The 26821-nt window shown below is 36.6% G+C and overlaps 1 long non-coding RNA gene across 1 annotated transcript in view; it reads left to right on the top strand.

The window, feature by feature from the left end:
* LOC134756793 (uncharacterized) overlaps positions 1-26821 on the top strand; it is a 1394997-nt gene that overhangs the window by 282812 nt on the left and 1085364 nt on the right. Inside the window, exon 3 of the long non-coding RNA XR_010129979.1 lies at positions 20397-20497. This is a non-coding gene — a long non-coding RNA (uncharacterized lncRNA). The remainder of the gene's footprint in view (positions 1-20396; positions 20498-26821) is intronic.

Below are 26821 nucleotides of genomic sequence, written 5' to 3'. Positions count from 1 at the left end.
ACAAGGCAATATTATTACAAATCAAAATGCGGTACCTAAGTACCAAATGAGGTACCTATGCATAAAATTTCATAGCAGCTTCTTTCTAAAAGTAGGACCACAGGAGGCAAAAGGAAAAAACAAATGGAAATACATAGTACTAGAAGTCTTTAGCATACTATTCTCAATCTAAAACAGATAAGTAGACAAAATGTGAGGATACAGAAAAATGAAACAAGGTAAGTAAAAATGTAGATATCATGATTATATATTGAAAATGATACCTGTAAGAGAGAATTCACATTCTCAAATATGTATAAAACATTCATAAAAACTGACCATATATTAGCCTGCAAAGGCAAACTTAACGAATTTCGTAAAGATAAATAAAAACAGCTCTCTCTTATCACAATGCAAGAAAACTATACATCAATAACAATAGACAAAAAGACTTTTTTTTTTTTTTGAGACAGTTTCTGGCTGTGTCACCCAGACTGGAGTGTAGTAGTGTAATCTCAGCTCACTGCAACCTTCATCTCTGGGCTCAAGCAATCCTCCCGTCTCTGCGCCCCAAGTAGCTGGGACTACAGGCATATGCCACCATGCCTGCCTAATTTTTTTAATTTTTGGTAGAGATGGGATTTTGCCATGTTCCCCACGCTAGTCTCAAACTCCTGAGCTCAAGCAATCCACCTGCCTCAGCCTCCCAAAGTGCTGGGATTACAAGAGTGAGCCACAAGACCTGGCCCAAGACTTTTTTTTACATTGAAAAAAAATAATAAAGTACTATGTCAAAGAAGTGCAAACCAAAATTTAAAAAATAATTTTAAAAACAATGATAATAAAAATCAGTACATTCTAGAATCTATAAGATCATATTTTTAAAAGACATTATAGAAAAATTGATAGCAGCAATTACTTAGATCAATGAAAATACAAAATGAAAGAAAATGTTAATCATTTCAATGAAATATTGAAAGATTACATTGAAAGAAAATGAAAGTAATGGTATAATAAAGATAAAAGCAATGAGCGAGGATGAAAAGTCATGGAACTAGTGAAAAATTTAAAAAGTGAATTCTTTATAAAAAATCAAAATATGTACATTATTATTTAATCCAATTAATTAAAAAGGGAGAAAACATAACTATAAGAGAACATGACAAGGGGAAAAAACTACTGAAACAGTTGATTTAGAAAAAAATGACTACTTTTTGCAGTTAGAGTGTACTAAAAATAAGTCCTACAGACATGCATGTGGTATTTGTCTGATAATATCAATACCTAAAAAGCAAGTTCCAAATGTGAATACTTTGCACAAATACACAACTACATCAAAAAATACAATATGAAACGGATAATTTTGAAGGAAAAGTAGTTTTCCAGTATTGACCCAAAATAAAAATAAATTTAAACAATTTCAATTAAAAAATTGAAAATTTATCACATAATTATCTTAACAATGAATGCCAAGTCCCAGAGTCCAAAGGCCTGAGAACCAGGAGCACAGAAGTTTGAGGAAAAGATGGATGTCCCAGTTCAAGAAGAGAGAGATAATTTTCCCTTCTTTTATATTTTATCATTTCCAAAACATTCTCACAGACATACCTAGAAATAATGTTTTACCAGCTATCTGGGCATCCCTTAACCTAGTCAAGTTGACATATAAAATTAACCATCACAACAGGCTATACCAATCAGCTACTCAAGGCACGGCAGATAATACTGGGTTCAAATTGCCCTACTTCATTTTACTCATAAAACAGAAGTTTTACAAGAAAAACGACTTGAGAAGGCCAAGGGCTACTTCCCCAAACAGTGCCCCCTTGTAGTTTGGCAGTGTCACTTTGGCCCTGCCGCCAACTCAAGAGCAGTGACATGAATGTTCTCCCCGGGGGAAGGCAGATCATAAGAGCAGAGAGCTCCACAGCTCGCAGTTCTCACTAAGGGGACCGATTTTATCAAACGTGGAGTAGATTTAGTCTAAGGGTACTGTAGTAAACAATGGAAAATTTAATGGTAAGCAGTTAAGAAGGGGCTGGTATTTCCACTGGGCAGCAAACAAAACCATAGGGTCACTAGAGGTTTAACAGAGAGAATCAGGAAAAGAGACAGATAAACAATCTTCCTGAGGTCAGAACAAGGCTCAAAAAGTATGCTCAAACAGTACTCATTTAGAGAGATCAAATTTAATTTGATCAGACTGTGGAGTAAGTAATGACATTTATTTTCAAAAATTATAGAGCAATCAGCTAGCATTAGTGGAGGCTAACAAGTGAGAGAACTTTTCCCTAGCCAACCTCACTTACAAGAAATTGTAATAGGAATTCATTCTTCAGGGTGAAAGCAAGTAACAGAAAGTAAAAGGATAGAAAAAAGGAAACTCTGTAACAGCCAACATAAGAGAGCTGGGGTGGATATTTTATTAGACAAATGGATTTTAACAACAACAAAAAAACAGAAATAAAGGAGGACATTTTTAAATGAAAAAGGGTTAATCCAAAAGAAAGATATAATAATTATAACTATATATGCACCTAAAAAGAAGCAAAATTCTTCTAAATTCATGAAGCAAAAATTGGCAGAATTGAAGGGAACAATAGAAAACCAAAAATAATAGCTTAAAACATCAAAATTGCACGTTCAATAATGGATAGAACAACCAGGCAGGAGATCAACAAGAACACAGAAGCCCAGAACAACCCTATAAACAAGTAGATCTAACAAACCTCTGTAGAACACATCACCAAACAACAACAGAATATACATTCCTCTCAAGTGTCCATGGAACATTCTCCAGAATATGAGAGGCCAAAAGAAACGTCAATAAATTAAAAAGAATTGAAATCACATAAAGCATGTTCTTTGAACACAATGGAATGAAATAATAATTAATAAAAATAAATTTGGAAAATTTAAAAAAATGAGGATTTACCACTACACTTCTAAGTAAACAATGGGTCAAAGACAAAATCACGAAGAGAATTAGAATATACTTTCAGAAGAATTAATGAAATGAAATAAAAACAAAACATAACAAAACTTACAGGGCACAGCAAAAGGAGTGATTAGATGAAACTTGAAAATGGTAAATGTCTATATATAAAAAAGTTAAGAACATCTCAAATCAATGACCTGACCTTCTACCATAAGACACTGAAAAAAGAAGAGCAAACTAAACCTAAAGGTAGCAAAAGGAACGAAATAATACTACTGTTAATAATACATATGATAGTAAAATTAAGGAATTATAGAAATATATATAAATACAAAAAATCAATGAAACAAAAAAAGATTCATTAAAAAGATAAAATAAATTGACAAAGTATTAGCTAATCTGACCAGAAAGTAACAGAAAATATTCAAAATGACAAAATCAAAAACAGAAGGGGAAAAATTACCAACCTTATAGAAATAAAAAGGATTATAAAAGAATGCTACCAACAGCAAGGGGTATGTCATCAGATTAATTAGATGAAATTGACAAATTTCTTAGAACATGCAAACTACGAAAACTGATTCAAGGAGAAAAAAAATCTGAATAGGTCTATAATAAGCAAAGCAGTTGAATTAGTAATTTAAAACTTCCCACTAACAGTGCAGACACACAGAACTCATTTAAAGAGTAATTAATACCGATTCTTTATAAACATGTCCCAAAAATAGAAGAAAAAGGAATACTTCCCAATTCATTCTATAAAGTCAGTACCACCCTCATATCAAAGCCAGTCAAATACATTACAATAAAATAAAACTTTAAACCAATATCATATATGAATACAGATGCAAAAACCTCAACAAAATCCTAAGGAATGAATCCAGCAACATATAAAAATGATTATGCTCCATGACTGAGTACAGCGTATCACAGGATGTCAAGAGTGGTTAATTTCTGAAAATCAATTAATGTAATACACAATATTAACAGAAACATATAACCATCTCAGTTGACACATAAAAAGTACCTGTACAATCCAATACCCTTTCATATTTAAAATATTCAAAAAACTAGGAATAGAAGGAAACTTCTTTAACCTGATAAATGGCATATATAAAAAACTCACACCTGGCCAGGCACGGTGGCTTACGCCTGTAATCCCAGCACTTTGGGAGACTGAGGCGGGTGGATCACCTGAGGTCAGGAGTTCGAGACCAGCCTGACCAACATGGAAAAACCCCGACTCTACTAAAAATACAAAAAAACCTCACTGGGCGTGGTGGCGCATGCCTGTAATCCCAGCTACTCAGGAGGTGGAAGCATAAGAATTGCTTAAACTCGGAAGTCAAAGGTTGCAGTGAGCCGAGATTGCACCATTGCACTCCAGCCTGGGCAACAAGATCGAAACTCCGTCTCAAAAAAAAAAAAAAACAAAAAACAAAAAACAAAAACAAACAAACAAAAACCTCACACCTAAAATCATACTTAATGATGAAATACTGAACTATTTCTCCCTAAAATCAGGAAGAAGACAAGGATGTCTGCTTTTACCGATTCCTTTCAAAATTGTAGTGGAGGTTTTAGACAAGGCAATTTGGCAAGAAAAACAAAGAAAACACAAATTGGAAAGGAAAAAGTAAAACTCTCCCTATTTATAGATGATCTCATTTTGTGTATATCAAAAATCTTAATGAATCTAGCAAAATACAATTAGAACTAAAAAATGTGTGCTGTGATATGACAAGACATAAAATCTGCCATTATATAGGTGAATCTCATTCATTCACCTTTTATAAGTATTGATATGAAGAGAGATTTTTTTTAAATTTTATTATTATTATACTTTAAGTTTTAGGGTACATGTGCACAATGTGCAGGTTTGTTACATATGTATACATGTGCCATGTGTTGGTGTGCTGCACCCATTAACTCGTCATTTAGCATTAGTTATATCTCCTAATGTTATCCCTCCCCCCTTCCCCCACCCCATAACAGTCCCCGGAGTGTGATGTTCCCCTTCCTTTGTCCATGTGTTCTCACTGTTCAATTCCCACCTATGAGTGAGAACATGCAGTGTTTGGTTTTTCGTCCTTGCGATAGTTTGCTGAGAATGATGGTTTCCAGTTTCATCCATGTCCGTACAAATGACATGAACTCATCATTTTTTATGGCTGAATACTATTCCATGGTGTATATGTGCCACATTTTCTTAATCCACTCTGTCTTTGGACATTTGGGTTGGTTCCAAGTCTTTGCTATTGTGAATAGTGCTGCAATAAACATATGTGTGATAGCAGCATGATTTATAATCCTTTGGGTATATACCCAGTAATGGGATGGCTGGGTCAAATGGTATTTCTAGTTCTAGATCCCTGAGGAATCACCACACTGACTTCCACAATGGTTGAACTAGTTTACAGTCCCACCAACAGTGTAAAAGTGTTCCTATTTCACCACATCTGCTCCAGCACCTGTTGCTTCCTGACTTTTTAATGATCACCATTCTAACTGGTGTGAGATGGTATCTCATTGTGGTTTTGATTTGCATTTCTCCGATGGCCAGTGACGATGAGCATTTTTTCATGTGTGTTTTGGCTGCATAAATGTCTTCTTTTGAGAAGTGTCTGTTCATATCCTTCGCCCACTTTTTGATGGGGTTGTTTGTTTTTTTCTTGTGAATTTGTTTGAGTTCATTGTAGATTCTGGATATTAGCCCTTTGTCAGACGAGTAGGTTGTGAAAATTTTCTCCCATTTCGTAGGTTGCCTGTTCACTCTGATGGGAGTTTTTTTTGCTGTGCAGAAGCTCTTTAATTTAATTAGATCCCATTTGTCAATTTTGGCTTTTGTTGCCATTGCTTTTGGTGTATTAGACATGAAGTCCTTGCCCATGCCTATGTCCTGAATGGTAATGCCTAGGTTTTCTCCTAGGGTTTTTATGGTTTTAGGTCTAACATTTAAGTCTTTAATCCATCTTGAATTAATTTTTGTATAAGGTGTAAGGAAGGCATCCAGTTTCAGCTTTCTACTTATGGCTAGCCAGTTTTCCCAGCACCATTTATTAAATAGGGAATCCTTTCCCCATTGCTTGTTTTCTGAGGTTTGCCAAAGATCAGATGGTTGTAGATATGCAGCATTATTTCTGAGGGCCCTGTTCTGTTCCATTGATCTATATCTCTGTTTTGGTACCAGTACCATGCTGTTTTGGTTACTGTAGCCTTGTAGTATAGTTTGAAGTCAGATAGTGTGATGCGTCTGGCTTTGTTCTTTTGGCTTAGAATTGACTTGGCGATACAGGCTCTTTTTTGGTTCCATATGAACTTTAAAGTAGTTTTTTCCAATGCTGTGAAGAAAGTCATTGGTAGCTTGATGGGGATGGCATTGAATCTATAAATTACCTTGGGCAGTATGGCCATTTTCACAATATTGATTCTTCTTGCCCATGAGCATGGAATATTCTTCCATTTGTTTGTATCCTCTTTCATTTCATTGAGCAGTGGTTTGTAGTTCTCCTTGAAGAGGTCCTTCACATCCCTTGTAAGTTGGATTCCTAGGTATTTTATTCTCTTTGAAGCAATTGTGAATGGGAGTTCACTCATGATTTGGCTCTCTGTTTGTCTGTTTTTGGTGTATAAGAATGCTTGTGATTTTTGTACATTGATTGTGTATCCTGAGACTTTGCTGAAGTTGCTTATCAGCTTAAGGAGACTTTGGGCTGAGACAATGGGGTTTTCTAGACATACAATCATGTCATCTGCAAGCAGGGACAATTTGACTTCCTCTTTTCCTAATTGAATACCCTTTATTTCCTTCTCCTGCCTAATTGCCCTGGCCAGAACTTCCAACACTATGTTGAATAGGAGTGGTGAGAGAGGGCATCCCTGTCTTGTGCCAGTTTTCAAAGGGAATGCTTCCAGTTTTTGCCCATTCAGTATGATATTGGCTGTGGATTTGTCATAGATAGCTCTTATTATTTTGAGATACGTCCCATCAATGCCTAATTTATTGAGAATTTTTAGCATGAAGGGTTATTGAATTTTGTCAAAGGCCTTTTCTGCATCTATTGAGATAATCATGTGGTTTTTGTCTTTGGTTCTATTTATATGCTGGATTACATTTATTGATTTGCATATGTTGAACCAGCCTTGCATCCCAGGGATGAAGCCAACTGGTCATGGTGGATAAGCTTTTTGATGTGCTGCTGGTTTTGGTTTGCCAGTATTTTATTGAGGATTTTTGCATCAATGTTCATCAAGGATATTGGTCTAAAATTCTCTTTTTTTGTTGTGTCGCTGCCAGGCTTTGGTATCAGGCTGATGTTGGCCTCATAAAATGAGTTAGGGAGGATTCCCTCTTTTTCTGTTGATTGGAATAGTTTCAGAAGGAATGGTACCAGCTCCTCCTTGTACCTCTGGTAGAATTTGGCTGTGAATCCATCTGGTCCTGGACTTTTTTTGGTTGTTAAGCTATTGATTATTGCCACAATTTCAGATCCTGTTATTGGTCTATTCAGAGATTCAACTTCTTCCTGGTTTAGTCTTGGGAGAGTGTATGTGTCGAGGAATTTATCCATTTCTTCTAGATTTTCCTGTTTATTTGCGTAGAGGTGTTTGTAGTATTCTCTGATGGTAGTTTGTATTTCTGTGGGATCGGTGGTGATATCACCTTTATCATTTTTTATTGCGTCTATTTGATTCTTCTCTCTTTTCTTCTTTATTATTCTTGTTAGCGGTCTATCAATTTTGTTGATCTTTTCAAAAAACTAGCTCCTGGATTCATTAATTTTTTGAAGGGTTTTTTGTGTCTCTATTTCCTTCAGTTCTGCTCTGATGTTAGTTATTTCTTGCCTTCTGCTAGCTTTTGAATGTGTTTGCTCTTGCTTTTCTAGTTCTTTTAATTGTGATGTTAGGGTGACAATTTTGGATCTTTCCTGCTTTCTCTTGTGGGCATTCAGTGCTATAAATTTCCCTTTACACACTACTTTGAATGTGTCCCGGAGATTCTGGTATGTTGTGTCTTTGTTCTCGTTGGTTTCAAAGAACATCTTTATTTCTGCCTTCATTTTGTTATGTACCCAGTAGTCATTCAGGAGCAGGTTGTTCAGTTTCCATGTAGTTGAGCGGTTTTGAGTGAGTTTCTTAATCCTGAGTTCTAGTTTGATTGCCCTGTGGTCTGAGAGACAGTTTGTTATAATTTCTTTTCTTTTCCATTTGCTGAGGAGTGCTTTACTTCCAAGTATGTGGTCAATTTTGGAATAGGTGTGGTGTGGTGCTGAGAAAAATGTATATTCTGTTGATTTGGGGTGGAGAGTTCTGGAGATGTCTATTAGGTCTGCTTGGTGCAGAGCTGAATTCAATTCCTGGGTATCCTTGTTAACTTTCTGTCTCGTTGATCTGTCTAATGTTGACAGTGGGGTGTTAAAGTCTCCCATTATTAATGTGTGGGAGTCTAAGTCTCTTTGTAGGTCACTCAGGACTTCCTTTATGAATCTGGGTGCTCCTGTATTGGGTGCATATATATTTAGTGTAGTTAGCTCTTCTTGTTGAATTTGTCCCTTTACCATTATGTAATGGCCTTCTTTGTCTCTTTTGATCTTTGTTGGTTTAAAGTCTGTTTTATCAGAGACTAGGATTGCAACCCCTGCCTTTTTTTGTTTTCCATTTGCTTGGTGGATCTTCCTCCATCCCTTTATTTTGAGCCTATGTGTTTCTCTGCATGTGAGATGGGTCTCCTGAGTACAGAACACTGATGGGTCTTGACTCTTTATCCAATTTGCCAGTCTGTGTCTTTTAATTGGAGCATTTAACCCATTTACATTTAAAGTTAATATTCTTGTGTGTGAATTTGATCCTGTCATTATGATGTTAGCTGGTTATTTTGCTCGTTAGTTGATGCAGTTTCTTCCTAGCCTTGATGGTCTTTACATTTTGGCATGTTTTTGCAGCGGCTGGTACCAGTTGTTCCTTTCCATGTTTAGTGCTTCCTTCAGGAGCTCTTGTAGGGCAGGCCTGGTGGTGACAAAATCTCTCAGCATTTGCTTGTCTGTAAAGGATTTTATTTCTCCTTCACTTATGAAGTTTAGTTTGGCTGGATATGAAATTCTGGGTTGCAAATTCTTTTCTTTAAGAATGTTGAATATTGGCCCCCACTCTCTTCTGGCTTGTAGAGTTTCTGCTGAGAGATCCGCTGTTAGTCTGATGGGCTTCCCTTTGTGGGTAACCCGACCTTTCTCTCTGGCTGCCCTTAACATTTTTTCCTTCATTTCAACTTTGGTGAATCTGACAATTATGTGTCTTGGAGTTGCTCTTCCTGAGGAGTATCTTTGTGGCATTCTCTGTATTTCCTGAATCTGAACGTTGGCCTGCCTTGCTAGATTGGGGAAATTCTCCTGGATAATATCCTGCAGAGTGTTTTCCAGCTTGGTTCCATTCTCCCTGTCACTTTCAGGTACACCAGTCAGACGTAGATTTGGTCTTTTCACGTAGTCCCATATTTCTTGGAGGCTTTGTTCATTTCTTTTTATTCTTTTTTCTCTAAACTTTCCTTCTCGCTTCATTTCATTCATTTCGTCTTCTATCACTGATACCCTTTCTTCCAGTTGATCTCATTGGCTCCTGAGGCTTCTGCATTCTTCACTTAGTTCCCGAGGCTTGGCTTTAAGCTCCATCAAGTCCTTTAAGAACTTCTCTGCATTGGTTATTCTAGGTATCCATTCATCTAATTTTTTTTCAAAGTTTTTAACTTCTTTGCCGTTGGTTTGAATTTCCTCCTGTAGCTCGGGGTAGTTTGATTGTCTGAAGCCTTCTTCTCTCCACTCATCAAAGTCATTCTCCGTCCAGCTTTTTTCCATTGCTGGTGAGGAGCTGCGTTCCTTTGGAGGAGGAGAGGTGCTCTGCTTTTTAGAGTTTCCAGTTTTTCTGCTCTGTTTTTTCCCCATCTTTGTGGTTTTATCTACATTTGGTCTTTGATGATGGTGATGCACAGATGGGTTTTTGGTGTGGATGTCCTTTCTGTTTGTTAGTTTTCCTTCTAACAGACAGGACCCTCAGCTGCAGGTCTGTTGGAGTTTGCTAGAGGTCCACCCCAGACCCTGTTTGTCTGGGTATCAGTAGCGGTGGCTGCAGAACAGCGGTGGCTGTAGAACAGCGGATATTGGTGATCCGCAAATGCTGCTGCCTGATCGTTCCCTGGAAGTTTTGTCTCAGAGTAGTACTCAGCCATGTGAAGTGTCAGTCTGCCCCTACTGGGGGATGCCTCCCAGTTAGGCTGCTCGAGGGTCAGGGACCCACTTGAGGAGGCAGTCTGCCCGTTCTCAGATCTCCAGCTGCATACTGGGATAACCAGTACTCTCTTCAAAGCTGTCAGACAGGGACATTTAAGTCTGCAGAGGTTACTGCTGTCTTTTTGTTTCTCTGTGCCCTGCCCCCAGAGATGGAGCCTACAGAGGCAGGCAGGCATCCTTGAGCTGTGGTGGGCTCCACCCAGTTCAAGCTTCCAGGCTGCTTTGTTTACCTAATCAAGCCTGGGCAATGGCAGGCGCCCCTCCCCCAGCCTCGCTGCCTCCTTGCTGTTTGATCTCAGACTGCTGTGCTGGCAGTCATCGAGACTCCGTGAGTGTAGGACCCTCTTAGCCAGGTGCGGGATGTAATCTCCTGGTGTGCTGTTTTTTAAGCCCTTTGGAAAAGCACAGTATTTGGGTGGGAGTGACCCGATTTTCCAGGTGCTGTCTGTCACCCCTTTCTTTGACTAGGAAAGGGAACTCCCTGAACCCTTCCGCTTCCCGAGTGAGGCAATGCCTTGCCCTGCTTCGGCTCGCACACAGTGCACTGCACACACAGTCTGGCACTCCCTAGTGAGATGAACCCGGTACATCAGATGGAAATGCAGAAATCTTCTGTCTTCTGTGTCGCTCACGCTTGGAGCTGTAGACCGGAGCTGTTCCTATTCGGCCATTGAGAGATTATTTCTTCAATATTATCTTGTGTGTTCTATTATGAATGTCACCTTTTGTGTGTTTATTCTTCCACTTCTGTTCTGTACTAGCATGTTGAAATATGCTGTTTCACACTCCTTTCTCTACCCCACTTTTCATGCCTGTGCTGGGTTAAAAGCAATGCATTATATTTCTTTTGTGTTTCTTTGTTAACCTAACCAGTGAATTATTACATTTCATCATTCACATCCAAGTTGACATGCAAAACTCATTTGAATAACTATGAAAGGGTTGTGGAGAAGAGAGTAGGATTTAAGCTACAGGTGAAGGGGAAAAATAGTAATGATACAAGATAAATGAGAGGAACATGGTCCAGATGAATGGCTATTGATGGTCATGACCTGTTCGGTGTGATTAACTCCTCTGTATGCATGTGAGGTGCTCAAAATAAAATTATTCAGAATATATCTCTTCCTAAATATGAGATTTTAGCAATTTTAATTAACTTTCAAAGAATGCATTTTATTAACATTAGCTAGTTTAATTTTATCTTTTTAAAAACCATTATTTTCTCATATTTGTCCATTTCTGTTTTATTTTCATAATGTGTGTTTTAGACTTTCTTTTGAGTTTGCTCTGATTTTGCTAACATGTATGCAAAATGTTGGCAAGCTCGTAAAGTCTTTATAAGTCTGAATGTGTCTTTATTTTGCCCTCCCTCTTGAATGAGAGTTCACCTCAGTAAAAGCTCCAGATTGTCAGTTAATTTCACTCTGCACTGAGAAGGTATCATTCCATTCTCTTTGGCTTCCGTTGTTGTTTTCCAGAAGTCTGTGTCAGTCTAATTGTTGCTCATTTGTAGGTAATCTCTTTTGTGTCTGTTAGCTTTTAAGATGTCTTCAAGCTTTTCTATTCTGCAGTTTCACTATAAAGTGTCTAGTTACAGATTTGAGTTTATTTATCCTGCTCCCTGCACAGAGTGTACTTTTGATCTGAGGTTCATTGTCTTCCTTCAGTTGTGGAAAATTAAGAGCTATTATCTTTTCAAATATTGGTTTCTTTCATTCTTTTTCCTCCTTTCTTGTCCTGAGAGAAGCTTTGGAATGGTATTGACTGGCTTCAAATTCTGTCTGCTTATTAACTCTTTGACAACCAGAAGATAGGTATATGTAAAGTTATGTAAACTTTCTGTGCATTGGTTGCATCATAGACAAAGTAGGGGAAATGCCCATCTTACCAGAGAATTAAATATCTATCAATGTATAAGTACTTAGATGTAAATATATATGTATGCATATACATGTGTGTACACACCCAGACATATATATGTATGTGTGTATATATATATATATAATATACTTACTGTTTATGAAACCATGTCTCTTTACTACTCCTTTCCATTTCTATTTCTGTATCTTTTACTATCTCTTCAGTCCTGTTGTGTTTAGAGTTTATCTTATCTTTCAGTCATTTCAATTATATCCTCTTTCGTTTGCAAGATTCTAATCATTTTGAGTCTGTTGTTTCATTCCTGCTTGTTTTTGTTTCATAATTTCTTATTTTTTTAAGTGGAAGATTTGTTCATGCATTTTATAGTTTGCAGACCTTCATGTTTTTAGATTGGAAGATGAATTCCAGTCTCTATTTCTGTGTTCACCCTGCCCTACAGAGCAGGTTTTTGTAACCTCTAATTAGCCCTAGGAACTCCCAGGCCTAAGTTAGATTGATGATATTTCTGGGTTTTCTCGGTAACAATAGTCTGGGATATCATAGACATATTCATTGAGTCAGTGAGCCATTTGGTTCATTTTCTAGCCACTAAGTAGGGTCCTTTTCCCTCCTACCTCTCTCCATCTACAACTTTGAATATGATAGAGCAAAATAAGTCAGTCAACAGATTTTTTTTTAGTTTGTATATTTTAATTTTTTTAAAAAAATATTTTTTGACTTTTTTTCTAGTGTTTCTCTCTTACCATGCTTGACTTCAAGAGGTAAGTCTACTTCTGATTCTGTGATTAGAAATGAATGTTACCCCATGGAGCTTATCTTCTTCTGGTCAACACTGTGTGATTCCAGATACAGAGCCCAACATGCCCACAGCATCGTATCTAGTCTCTGCTTTGTGTTTTGGTATAGTTTTGGTACAAAACAACCAAATATTTGTTTTTGACCCCAATATTTTCTTTATTTTTTCTCTTTTTATGTATTATTTGTCATTACTATACTTTTGAAGATGGGTGTGGGGTAGAAGGATAGCAGTAGAAATTCACATGCCATCTTGACTAGAATTCTTCTATCCCCTCCTTTTTAATGCTTATTATTTTGTGTAGTTTCCTATTTGAGGGCACTAATATTCTACTTACATTATTAGTTTAGTAATAAAATATACTGAATATAAACAGCATGCTATTTGAAAAACAACTGAAAAACTGAGACCGTTTAGTCCAGAAAAAATCGGCTTGGAATGGAGGGTCCTGAAAAACAGTGTTTAGATATTTGAAAGGGTGTCAAGTGCAAAGGGATTGATTTAATTCAGTTGTGTTGAAATTGAGAACTGTAGTTTGGCTAAATGAGGGAAAACAATTTGCATGGTCTACACTACAGAAAGATGGAATGACAGACAGCCTGCAGACACAGTGACTCTCTCAACCATACTCATAGACTGGGTGGCCATTCAGTAGCTTTTACTGTGGGTTTAAATATGGAATATGTAGGTGGATTTGAATACATGAATTGCAATTCCTTCCCACAACTGAGATTGGACTTTAATTTATTGGAAAAAGGAACAGAAAATTCTGAAGCTATCTTTTATATGGAAGTAGCCATAAGATTGAGGTTTCTGCCTACTCTTAAGAATAAATGGATAATATGTTGGGCATTTTGTCAATTAAAGCTATTAATTTCAGTTAGCTTGGTATATAATAAGATAATTGCCCCGTGCTTACATGCACAGCTTTGCTTTTGTAGATCATGGTTATTTACATTAAGGCTTAGTTTATTTATTCACTTAGCAAATTCCTACGTAGCACTTACTGTGTTCCAAGGACTGTTCTAAGTGCTTCACAAATATTACCTCATTTAATCTTCAAAAATTCATGTGAGGTAGGTACCAATACAGTCCCCATGTTACAGATGTAAAAACCTGGGGCATAGAGAAATTAAGTAACATGACTGAGATTAGAGCAATAGTAATGACAGTGCAAGGATTCAGGGAGTCAGGAACCCAAATCATTGGGCTTAATTATGACACTACTCAACCATAAAATCATTCAATGCATCACAAGTAGTATAAAGTTCCTTAGCAACTATGCGCTTTCTGTTGGTGCATACTGAAAATGTTATTTACATGTTACATTTGGAAATAATTTCTTTTATATATTAATATACAGGAGTTGTATTGGCCTAGAATACATTCTTTATATAAGATATATGACTGTGTGAATGAAAAAGGAAAATAGAAATGTCACAATAGACTATCAAGCTAAAATTTAATTATTTATTGGCATCTTTAAATTCATTGGTGATGTACTTTTCCAAATGGGTTTTGAGTGGTAAGAGCAGAAATTAATTGTTTAATGCATGTTTTCCTTTCAAAGGAGTGTTAAAGTAATCATGGGAACATATAAGTTTCATTAACAGACTCCAGGGTGATAAGTCACATTATTAGGAAACCTCAGCTGGCATTAACATTCCATCCATGACTTGTGTAACAGCAGCTATATTTGTGGAACAATTTGTATGTAAATTTTGAGAAATAAATTGATGTTGAGGTTATCTAAGGATGCTATTTTCTATGTATGACTTATGATCAATTCTGAGCACGGTGTTTATCATATAGACACAAGAAATAAATTGAAAAACCAATGCAAACCAGAAAAATAGAAGAAAAGTACCCAAAGAGTTTTGTATTGACACATGTTCCCAGAAAATTGTGTCTATTCATATTATCTCAAATTGCTGACATGTGCATAAAATCATGTCGCAGAATTTTTACCATGACTAATAAAGTATGCTACAGGTTTACTCTGTTCATAGGAAAGTGTTACAGGAAAGGGGTCCCAATCCAGACCCCAAGAGAGGGTTATTGGATCTCACACAAGAAAGAATTCAGGGCAAGTCCATAGAATAAAGTGAAAGTAAGTTTCTTAGGAAAGTAAAGGAATAAAAGAATGGCTCCTCCATAGACCAAGCAGCCCTGAGGGCTGCTGGTTGCCCATTTTTATGGTTATTTCTTGATTATATGCTAATAAAGGGGTGGATTATTCATGTCTCCCCTTTTTAGACCATATAGGGTAACTTCCTGATGTTGCCATGGTATTTGTAAATTGTCATGGTGTTGGTGGGAGTGTAGCAGTGAGGACGACCAGAGGACACTCTTGTTGCCATCTTGGTTTTGGTGGGTTTTGGCTGACTTCTTTACTGCCACCTGTTTGATGAGCAAGGTCTTTCTGACCTGTATTTTGTGCCAACCTCCTATCTCATCCTGTGACTTAGAATGCCTGACCATCTGGGAATGCAGCCCAGTGGGTCTCAGGCTTATTTTGCCCATTCCTATTCAAGATAGAGTTGCTCTGGTTCAAATGCCTCTGACAAAAGGACTTCCTAACCTTCACATTCATCCTTACCAGTTTAATTTTAAATGAAGATGTACTACAGAATAATTGAGTTGCTGCTTCTAGTTCTCTCGCTGGTCTTTTCTTTAAGTCACAGAAGTCTTTTAGGACCCATGGTGACCTCTACCAACAATAAAAAAAAATCCATTAACCACCTTCATAACAGTACAAATATTTCTGAACTTACATATTTTTGAGTACCTCTTGCATGTAGGCTTTAGGATATATTATCCTTCAAACTACCTCTTTGGTTTCTTTCGTAATCCCACAGTGACAGTCCTTAGGAAGAAAACAATATAAGAATATTTAAAGTTAAAAATAATTTTAAAAGTTTATAAGTAAAATTAAAATAAACAACACTAAAATGATTTATTTCTATTCAAAAGAACTTGGCTAGCACACTGTGTTTAGTGATTGTTAATTATATATTCCTTTAAAGAACCTTTTTGTGACTAAAGACCACCAAAATCACCTTTATTTTAGGCCAGAAGGCTCATTAATGAATGCAGCTCCTAAAGAATCAGATAGGCCTAATCCAGTTGAGATTTTATCTGCTTCTTGGCTTGGTGGGGGTTTAATTTGCAATCTTTATAGTTCAGAGTCTATAAAAATTAGCTGTCGATCATAAGACATTATTTGGTTTTATAGAATGGATATTACTTCCTTGACAGTCAAGTTCATCTATTTTTTTTTTCTCCTCTCTGAGTTCCACCGTAGCAAATGATTCCTTTCTGCTTAACATCTCTGTCATCTAATTGTGGTTGAGATTTCCCCCGGGATTGGTTATGAATGAAGGCAGACAATTGCAGCAGATTGCCATCTTAAATAACAATAGAACCCCTGGCTCACAGATGTTCTGTACACTTGTGGTAAAAGAGGAGTTCTAGTGGGAAAGTGGGAGTACAGGTTTGGATGGGAAGAAAATAATCAGGGACTTTCTTATTAGGCTAACCACGGACATTAGCCTAGTACATTCAGAGATTACTAACAAACAATGCTATACCTAACATATTGTCCTGTTGTCCTAAGACGAATCAGCAATCTCCTTTAAAGTAGTTTAATAAAAGGGATTTTATGAAAAAGGAATAGTGAAAATGCTTTCCCATGGCAAAGCTCTTGTATATTGTATTTCTTCTCATGGATGATTTGATTCAAAGAAAGGACATTGTAAAACATTTATGAAAAGACTAGTAGCAATACTGATGACTAGCATTTTACTGAACATTTACCATACAGTAAATATTGTGCTAAGTTCTGTGTATTTATTAACTCTGAAGTAGATATCAGAAAACCTAAATTGCAAGCTGCGCTCTTCCATTTACTTGTTAATGACATCAATATTCTCATCTTGTAAAATGGAGATAAAACCTACTCTACAGACTTCAGTGCTTCAACAAGGGTCAAACATATATTGCATGTAAAAAATAAAAAATTAAAACAACCCCACACACAGTAAATGTTAACACACATGTTGGGGCTCAGAAAAGCTCCAAAGTATGTACTTTGGCATGCTGAGTACTTTCAACCAAAGGACATTGGAAGGCCTCAGAGGCAGCCTCAGGACTAGGGTCTCTCTGACCTTCTCCTTCCTGCCTGTCATTGGCCCCTCATTCTTTCTAGAAATGAGTCATAGTAACCAGAATGCTTCTTCCCCAAGGTGGATCATAGAAACTAGGACCTGTTTCCCGCAAAGCCAGCTATAAAATCTAGAAATACTACTTTTACCTTCCTCTGCCTTTCTGTGTAGGAGCTGAGAATAAGTTCTTGGACTTACCTTGTCTGATTGTAGGTCATAAGATGCTCCTTCCAGAGGTGTCCTGCTCTCTGTACATGTGAGGAAATAATGCTACACAGAGAGGCCAAGAAGAATCTGAACACACAGGCCTTGTTGGGTTTTCCCACTCAATTAGCATTAGGTTATATTCTTGTCCAATCACATTTCTACACAGCTGCCCATTCTTCATCGAAAACAAACATAAAAATAGACAGTTTTTCTGTGAATCTTTGAGGTCTTCATTCTAAAGTCTCCGTCATGTAGAAGTTTGATTAAAGAGCTATGTTTTTATCTTGTTAACCTGTCTTTTGTTATAAAAGTGTTGGCTGTGACCCTTATGATGTGGAGGAAAAGTATTATACCCTTTTTGTTCCTACAAATGCTACCAATAAAGAGAATGATGATTGTCATTTTTATATTCCAATTATGTCTCCAGCAATTTTTGCATAATTTCCAAAGAAAAATAAACTCCAAGTCTCAAATATTACCCTCCAAGCAATCCTCTGCAAAGCTGACAAAAAAAAAAAAAAAAAAAGGAAAAGAAATTCTAAGAGAATTTACTCATTATTTCAAACTTCCCTTCTTCCATGACATTCTATGACGGTCACAAAGAGTTCTCTAGTCCCCAGGAGACCTGCAACCATATCTTTGTATAATAAAAGATGCTTTGTTTTGGCCAAGTTCTAAAGTATATTATTATTTATAGACGTTTTCATGAGTGCCATTTTTGATAGAGGTTGTTGTATTCACAATTGCTAATGGATAGAGGGATGGACATCATTGTTTTAGAAATTTGGCTTAGTCAAAAAGCAGACACATATAAAGAAGATTCTTTATATTTCTTTGCCCAGGATTTTACACATACACACATGCACACACATACACATTTTAAATCAAGTTTATTCACCACCTATCTCTAGCTTCCTGGAGTAATTCAACCGTTACAGAAAAAAACTCTAAAAATGTTCTTTCCTTTTGGATCTGAAATATATTGATATAATTCAGTTGCATCTACCCAGGCGTTCTTCAGTTCAATAGCCTGCTGAATTTGTTGTTATTGTTGCTCTGAAAGTTAATGGGGTGCCGAGTGAATAAAATGTATGTGTAGCAGTGAGGGTTACTAGAAAGAGGGATTCTACTTTTCCAAATATGTATGTAGGAGGTTTTAGTATTTGTGTTATTTCTGAGTTCTTATAGTGGTTTAGTGGAGTGATTAAAAATAAGGTCAGCCCAGAGTAGTTTCCGCAACATAAAGGATAGTTTTGTTGAAGATCAAGCTTATCCCCTGCTTCTTTTACTGCTACCCAATACAGCAGTCCTATTTCTTAAGAGTTCACATTTCCTTCTTTTACAATGTTAGAGGAAACATGTTTTTGGGGTGTTCTGTCAATATACCAGTGGTGAACAAAATCTAAACTTAAATATGGGAGTAATATTTCCAGTGAAACTGCAAAAGGAGTCAACAGCCAATTGAGTTGCAATTAGAATTTTATTTTCCACCATTTCCCGAAATAAATTTGCTGACAAGAATTCAAATTTTCATTGTCAATAACTGTAGACAACCAAAAATAAACCTAGTCATGGAACTCTGTCTTTCAATTTGAAATGCATTAAATCTGATTACATATTCATAGTCTTAGAAACTTTTCTGTTTTTATCCTCTGGTTATTTGAGAAATCATTGAGTAAGGTATTGTCAAAGAATTTTTGTTGGCGGAAAGGAGAAAAATAAAATAACTTTCTGTTGTGACTTTCCATTGTGTACATTCAATCACTTAATCACTTTTTACCACTGCCACATATAAAACGTATTGTGATAAAGCTATTTGGGCTAGAAAATGGTAATGGCATAAACTGAAGTCTTCTAAAGGTTTCTCTCTATAGTTCAAGAATCAAAACACGAACATATCCGTGACCAAGACGGCCTCGGCTTGGGTAAATTTAGACAGATTTCTTCCTGACTAAAGGCCCCAGGCCTCCTTTTCCTCAGAGCATCTGAGCATTTACTTGAGAAAAATTGCAGTCCTAAATTGTCTCTCTGTCCTTTTGAGATGTAAATCTTCTTCTAGCTTCTTGCCAGTTTTGAAACACAGGAATATGTTTCTTGAGGACCTGGGATCCAACATTTGAAATGTATTAATTAAGAGGAAAGACAGAGCCCCATCTCCCAGTCTATGTGAGAAGGTAGGAGCCTAACTTTGATAAACATCAATTAGCAAAGAGATTAGGCCACCGAAGGCCTCATCTTACTAACCAAATTCCCTGCTAACTTTCTCCAGTACTTTGCAACTGCCTCATCCCAGTGCTTAAAAATTCTCCTGCCTTTTGTTTCAGCGAAGTTGAGTTCAGTCTCTTTCCCTTATTTTTATAGTCTTGAATAAAGTCTTCCTTGACTGTTTCTCTTGCCCAATGCATTTTTTTATTTGACAATGCAATAAACACTTTTAGAATGTTTAGTGGATATTTCTCACTTGCAGCTGCACAATCTCTGAATGCCTTCTATTTGGGAAAATTTCAAGGAAGACAGACAGGGTTTTACCTTCCACAGTGAAAACTGAAGAGAGGGACATATTTGTTGTTGTCTAGGTAGGTGTTTGGTAGCTCTATTTGGGCTTCTGACCTAACTTCACCTTGGGCTACTCCTTGCTGGGGCTTTGAATCTGGAGTGGTTTATGTAAATAAGCAGGGGCCAGTCTGGAAACCATTCTAGGAGCAGTAGCAGATGCAGTGAAAGGAAAGACTGTAACTTGTCTGGAGGCAGGAGTGTCACCAGTGACCCTGTGGCCGTGGTTGTTTCCATAACTCTGCTGTGGTCTTGAATGGCGACAGGACTTTGGCAGTTATTCTGGGTGTCAACTTTCCACCAATTTTTGCATTTTGACTCTTCAACTTTCCACCATTTTTTTTTTTCAATTTGGCATCCCTTTCAAATAGTTTTCATCCTCTTTGAATAATCCAATGTTGGTTTATTTTGTTTGTAACCAAAATCATAACTAATAGAGAATGACCAAAGTATTAAATACCATAATGGCTATGGGAGATGTAGTGGACCTGTCACTAGAGTTGGGATTGGAAAGCCTTATTTCTAATTCTTGCTTTGCAATTCTCAGTTGTATGCGACATGGATCATTAGCTGAGCTTCGCTATCTTTTTGACTTTCAGTGGCTACTCCAAAAATAATCACACAAGGCAGGATTTCATCTATCCCTAATATTCTCAGAAGGTTAATCAGTGGCATGATGACAGAAAAAGTGCTACAAAAGGTAGGAATTGGGGAAAATCATTGTGAATTGAAATATCTGAGAAAGGATTTGCAATCCCAGCTTTTCTAGCATATACTTAGTTTTTTTTTTTATTAGATGCACATTCAAGGATCTTTCTGGCTACATACAGAAAATTTGAAAAATAAAAGAGAAATATTATTAATAGAGGCTTTAAAATATATTAGGGGGGTAAAAGGAGAAATTACAATTTAGAGCAGTTGCCCTGGCAATGGCAGTGCAAGCTGCATCCATTGTTTCCAGTATTAATCAATCAACTTGTTATTGAAAGCTTGCCACTAGAAAGACATTATGTAATGGGTGAGACAGAAGATATGCAATACTCTCCCTTCCCTTAAAACATAAATACATGATGACAGAAGCTATGAGTCAAATTTCTCCCTATTTATCAGTATATAGCTCTACCATGCATGCCCTGTGGCCCTAAACAGAAGGAGCCTGATTCTCATCCTGCTTTTGCATATGCCTTGATACAAAGATAAAACCTAAAACGATGGCTTTAGGTTACCTGGTTTAGGGCAATAACTCAGGGCATGAGTCTGGCATTCACAGAAATGAATTCAAGTCTTTATCTCATTAATGTATTAGCTTTGGGCCCTGATTAAGCCACTTAACTTCATGAAACTTGTTTCCTCCCTACCTATAAGAAATGCTAATAATTCTTAATGCCCATTATTGTCATATGTAGCAAATGAAATAATGCATATAATGCATTTAGCAAAGTGTTTGGTGTTCAATGACTTTTCCTTGAATGGTTCATAATTATTCTTTTACATTATACATACATTTAAAAATCATTTCTATGACTCATTAGGCAGCATAAGCTGGGAGTGTCATAAAGCTAGAAATAAGCACCCGAAGGCCTGTGGGAAAATTGGAAGGCAGCAAATCCTGCTTAAAAGTCGACAGATACAGATTGTGTGAGGAGGCAGGTGGCAAGAGGTAGTGAAGGATAAGAGGAAAATTTGATTCTGAAATTCATATGTTTTTTAGAATTCCCCCCCAACCCTAAGTATGAGTTCAAGGAAAGAGAAAATTTACAACTAAGTCTACACACACTGTTACCTAGGAAACCAAGCCATGTAGCATATGCAACAAACACCAGTAAAAATAAGCCTGAAGTATGTTTCCTAAACCTGGAAGAAGAGTTAAAGGGTTTAGACTTATGACGTCTCTCTTGTGTACTTCAAAGTTAAACAAAAATGTGCCATCTGACCTTGGCCTTAAGAATAATTGTAGATGGCTACAAAGTTGTGAAACTTGTTGATGTCACCTTAATACAAAAAAATCCAAGAAATTTCAAAATCATCTCTTTTCTTAGGTAAGTAAAACTGAGAACTGGAAAGCTGTAGGAAGACTAGCCAAGGTCCCCTGGTCTCATGCTCTTGCTCTGTCTTCTCTGCCTTCTCTGTACAGCTATTCCTTCTCTCCATAGACTGGCTTTTTCCATTTTTCCATATATAAAGCAGCTCCTCTCCACCTTCACTTCTCAGGTTTGCATCCACCTAAGTCCAAACAAACAGTCCTGATGGAATTACAGTCTTTCTCTTTCTCACTTCTAAATTCCTGGAAAGGAATTTCCAACTAGCCCAGGGCAGTTGCCTCCCCTTGATCATCTATGGCCAGGGAACAGGAAGGACCCTGTTGGATAGCCCTGGTAGTACTCTATTTTATTTTCCTGGAGCATAGGGATAGTGGGCAAGTTGAGTGAATCTGTTATCAGAAGAAAGAGTATTATTAGGAGAGGGCAGGAACCTCAAATGATTCAGACTTCTTGTAATTTGAGTAGAATGATTGTGCTTTTAATCATGTCAGACTATCAGGAATAATTTAATAAGTGGTCAAATGCCAATACTTTTTGACATGCAATAATTTTAAATTTAGTTGGGAAGATTATGGTTGTAAGTCATGGGTCTCCACAACTGAAACAAAAATAAGCATATAAGAGAAAAACGATTCTCAAAACAAACTTATCAGAAGATAATAAAGGCCTTCACTATCCGTTGCCTACATTATGCTTACAATCAGTATGTTAGCTTGAACCTTCTGCTGATTCACAGCACCCTAAAATAGAAAATGAGATATTTAATGTAATTTTTGTCCCTATTTTAGGGCTTTTAGCCAGGCAAAGTTGAATGATGATAACTCACTCAAATAATTTGGTGGAAATTCTCCCTGGGAGATGAATATAAAGACAAATTCCCTCAAGCCTATGAAGATCAATTAAAAGTGGAAGGAAATTGGGATACATTTCATCATGTATTCATTTTTCATTAGGCTATAAAACCATAAGAAAAAGTAAAAACTTGATTTTGCAACAGAACTGTTTCCTTTCTAAAAAAGTAATTTTTATTCAGGAAGGCTTTGTCACGATCAGTTCAGCTAAAATGCCAGTGTTATACGTGTTAAGTACAACCCATACAAAGTTTGGCAAACATTTGCATTACACGTGTTGTATTTAGTTAGGACAGCAATTAAAACAGGAAGTAAATAAACTGTATATACATATCTCTCTGTGCATAAATATAAGAGGATTTATTACCCATTCTGGGAAGAGGGTTGCAGGAGACATTAATATAAAAAATTAGAAAAGCATTGAAGATTATTTCAAAGAACATTTATGTTTCCTTGAAATGACTTCTTAATGGGATTTTCAGAACTCTCTGATGCTGAAGATGATCTAAGGCCCAAGATAGAAATATAATCACAGTGCTACACGCCTAGGCATTTGCTTACAAAGCGGGAAGTGGAATGTCTGTTCAGCACTGTCCCTAGTAGGAGAATAATAAGATTTCTGTGAAAGGCCCATTCAAATTTCAGCCACCACGCACAGTTTCTTTTCATCACTTATTGATTGGTATTGTAAGATCCTCATTTCTTTATAATGTGTAAAGGACTAGAGAATGAGAATTGTAGTTAGTATCATTTCCACTTACACTTACCAAGTGGATTTAATGGACATTAAAGATTGAACACAGTGTAATAACATATTTCCTCATTGTTTAATCATTAATAATACTTGACAGAACTTTGTACATGTTGTAGTGTCAAAATTAAATTTTAATGCTGGGAACATTCTATAAAGATCCAATAGTATCTTAAATAATACTTAACTAAGCACAGGAGAGCAGTACTTACAAAAGGAAATACTAAATTTTATGCTATACTGGCTTCACACCATGTTTTTAATCTTCTTGATCTTTGTTAACTACACAATTCTAATTTAGAATAAATGAGCAGATAGTTCATTTTGGCAAGAAGGCAATAGCAGGAGCTATAAAAGGTTTCTGAAATTCCCAGGCAATAATTATTTTACTATACTTGTATCTGCAGAAGGGATTTGCACTAAGTTCTAATTGGAACCTGAACCTCCAACTACCTTAAGCTTTGAGGTACATGATGAAATTTTTTTGAGAAATTGCATAAACCAATAATTTTGTATTAATGCACACTTGTAAATAGTGTAAACTTAGTGTTTTATAAGAATAACAGAAGTGGCTGGAAAATAGGAGTTTGCCAGTAATTAATAAAAAATAGTTGGGCCGGGCGCGGTGGCTCACGCCTGTAATCCCAGCACTTTGGGAGGCCGAGGCGGGCAAATCACGAGGTCGGGAGATCGAGACCATCCTGGCTAACCTGGTGGAACCCCGTCTCCACTAAAAATACAAAAAATTAGCCAGGCGTAGTGGCGGGCTCCTGTAGTCCCAGCTACTTGGGAGGCTGAGGCAGGAGGATGGCGTGAACCAGGGAGGCGGAGCTTGCAGTGAGCCGCGATCGTGCCACTGCACTCCAGCCTGTGCGACAGAGGGAGACTCTGTCTCAAAAAAAAAAAAAAAAAGGAAGAAAAAAAAGAAAAAAAAAAAGTTAAAACATACTTTAGTTAAAAGAGGATTCAAGCCGAATCAAGTAATACAGATATGGATAATTTATTTTGAAAAATTCCACTGACCATAATCCAGTACTGTGCATTACATTTCACTGAATAGTTTCCTATCCAGTGAAGGTCAGGACTGGGCTATACCCGTGGGGTATCTGGGTGTTTATTTGGTGAGCTTCAAGCAACACTAATACCTTTCAACATTCAGCTGTAGCATTTATTGCTTAGCATTTTCTAACATAAAAAGTGAAACCATGTTCACATAAAAATGTAAGCATACTTAATAGACAATACAAAATTAAAAATTTGAAATAAATTGTATTTTAGTTGACGTCAATGTATTCATGTAAGTACACAGTGAATATATTATGGGAGATTTTAATAACCTTGAGAAGACTGATCTTTCCATACAATGGCCAGGCACTACGGAATCTTTGACTGCCGTACTGATTAGGATTTAGTCAACTCAGGATCCTGCAGGGATTCTCAACTTGGAGTGCATGAAATCACAGTTCTGTTGAAAGAAGTTAAGGAGTTCATGAACTTGCGGAGTAAAGTTTTTACATCACTATTTTCTATATATTGCTCATTCACTGTGTAAACGTCGTGTATCAAGTACATAGGAAAAAATAAAGTTATGATGATTGTGGGGTTTACCTCATAGGATTTGGGGATGCCTATGCAAATATTTAAATCGCTTATCACAACGTTTTTCACATAATGAAAATTCTACAAGTGAAACCTGTGTTTATTATTTATAGTAATGGTAAGCCTAAATTGGAAACGTTTTTGCAATTGACACAGTCAAAACATATTCCAAGTACTCCAATAGGCACGAGTTTTCTAAAATTAATTAAAGGATGAAAATACCAATCAGTGCATTAAGAAGGGAAACAATATTAAGAGTACAGGGCTGGGTGCAGTGGCACACACCTGTAATTCCAGCACTTTGGGAGAATGAGCTGGAAGGATAGCTTGAGGCCAGGAGTTTGAGACTTGTGTGGACAACACAGAGCGATTCTGTCACCACAAAAAATACAAAAATAATAGCATTAGCAGGGCATGGTGGCATGCACCTGTGGTCCCAAGCTGCTTCGCTTAAAGAAGAAAAGAAAAGAAAAGAAACGTATATTTACCTTACAGTTCAGGGAAGAGGACCACTACCTTCTTTTGGAAATGATTACCATCATCACTGAGATAATTTAATCTGTGTTATACCATGGCTTCTTCCACTTGCTCAGACAGTCACATCCATGGATGTAAGATCATTCCTAGAGAAAGTTAAGGCTACAGTTGTGTTAGGATTCCACAGCTGTGATGCTGTGGAAACATAGACTATAAATTGAGCTATAGCCATAGTTACAGAAAATTTTATAGACCACTTTTTATCTTTTATCTGAACAAGTTGTTATTGCCAACCAATCAACTGGCTTAGATTAAAACCAGATTTTAGCTGGAATATTATCAGAGACATTACCACATAACCTTGAAATATATAAATAGGAAGAATATCAAATCTTAGTCTTAGACTGTCTTGATCTTTCCCCTTTCTCACTCCCAGGGGAAAAATATCAGGACTTCTATCTTTTTCGGTACTTGCAATAAAACCAAGAATACATTTTTAAGTAATTGTGGCTTTATTTTTGACATTTAACAAATAAAAATTAGAGTAAGATAATATTTCTTTATCTAGCAGCAAAATTTGTCCTGTTTCTCTCTCTTTCTCTTTTACTTCTATCTGAAAGACTATCCATTTAAGTTTTGACACATTTAAAAGGCTTATTGATGAATTTTCTGATTACCCAGATCTGGAACTGCAGTTGGGATAGGAGTGATTGGTTACATAAAAGAAGTCGCATTCTAAACACAGGGATTACAAATAGGAGAGAAATTATTTTTTAAAATAAATAAATAAATAAACCAGTGGTAAGGCCAAAATAATGGAAAATGAAAAATAATTAAGCTAATCAATAGATGTCCACTACTTAATTTATGTGACTAGTTGTTTAATTTAAATGTTAAAATATGTTGTTGGTTGCAATGAAAAGATACAATAACCTTTAATACATTTGCTAAAATATTGAAATTAAGAAGCTAATGAAGTAACTACTTGTTTGAGCTTTAGGCTGTGGCCACATATGTCAAGGAAATTATAAGGAGATCATTCCTTCTTCCTAACTCTCAGTGTTAAATTCCTAAATAGGCCATGTTCCTTGTGTCCCTTGTGGGAGGAGTGAGAAAGTAGTGATGATTTATTTCTGGTTCATATTTAGAGTACTGATCTCCTGAATGGTGGTTTCCTCCTGGAGTTTCTATTTTGGCTATATCTTGAATTTTGTCTGTTGCCTTCTGTTACTTTCAGGTTATTTAACCTGATTCAGCAAATGCTTTCAATAGTAAATATGCTTTTATGTCCTGCTTATCTATGT

The sequence above is a fragment of the Gorilla gorilla genome, chromosome 12 (assembly GCF_029281585.2).
Source record: "Gorilla gorilla gorilla isolate KB3781 chromosome 12, NHGRI_mGorGor1-v2.1_pri, whole genome shotgun sequence".
Taxonomy (NCBI): Eukaryota; Metazoa; Chordata; class Mammalia; order Primates; family Hominidae; genus Gorilla; species Gorilla gorilla.
Note: the sequence above shows the minus strand (reverse complement) of the source record. Positions and strands in the feature narration are given on the sequence as shown.